Consider the following 1,118-nt stretch of genomic DNA (forward strand, 5'->3'; position numbering starts at 1 on the left):
CACCCAAGCCATGCTCAAGTTAGATCAACCAACCGCCAACCTACTTCAGAGGGGTATAAATTAAATATTGTTATGTGCCACTGAAATTATGAGATTGTTACACAGCATTATCATAGCAATAGTTAACCTATACACATAAGTCCAGAGGTAGGGACAAGTTTTGCTCATATGCAAGTGCCTAGGATGAGTAATAAAGTAAGTGCCTTAGTAAAAAAAAAAAAAAGTGTTTCCCTTGATTCAGCATAAATTTTGTTTTAACTGAAGGACATATGATTGGCTTGATCAAATTAACTTTTCAGTAAAGATCTTTAACATTATGAAACATTTAATCAGGATATGCATTACAGATCATGTTACAAATAAGGAGTTAGAGGCTCTGTGAAATTGAGTTGCCCAAGGCTACATAATTAGAAGTGACATAGTTAAAATGATGATCCAGCTCTCTGACTTCCAGTACATCATGTGATTAATCTCTATTAAATCATCATATTTAACTGCTTTTGTATCTCATCCAACTATAAATAAGAACTGTTTTGTGTGCACTTAAATAAATATTGTTTTTTTTTTAATGCCCAGGTTGTATATTCTAAAAATTGTTGACAGAAAACAAAGAAAGTAGAAATAATTGAGCCCTGAGGGTGGCATGGCTAGGAAAGTGTAAGGAAAAGGAGACTATAAATTGAAAAAAGAGAAGAAAATAATCAAGGTCAGAAGCTGGAAAGAGAGTTTAGAGAAACTGATCAAGGCCAGAGATAATGAAAAGGACTTTGTCTCCGAAGCTCTGAGCAGGGGAAGAGGTTCTGGAAGGCAGCCCTCTCGGCACTCTGACTTTGGAGTGTGCCTGTTGCTTGAACCTGAAGGTTGAATTTGCAGAAACACAAAAACTTTATTCTCCGAGGGCTGACATACATAGCTCAAGTTTTTCACAACAGCAGTCAAAAACTTGAGCTATGTTTGAGTGTCTTACAGACACAGCTGAAGTGGTGAATGACAGTTATCACTACTGGAGAAACAGACATTAACTGGCAAAAATGGGCTGATGTTCCAGCCAGAAACATGTGCTGAGTTGGTGGGAACAGGGCGTTTTATTTCCCAGCTCCTGCAAATGGGGCCTTCTT

The sequence above is a fragment of the Myotis davidii genome, unplaced genomic scaffold (assembly GCF_000327345.1).
Source record: "Myotis davidii unplaced genomic scaffold, ASM32734v1 scaffold379, whole genome shotgun sequence".
NCBI classification, from domain to species: Eukaryota; Metazoa; Chordata; class Mammalia; order Chiroptera; family Vespertilionidae; genus Myotis; species Myotis davidii.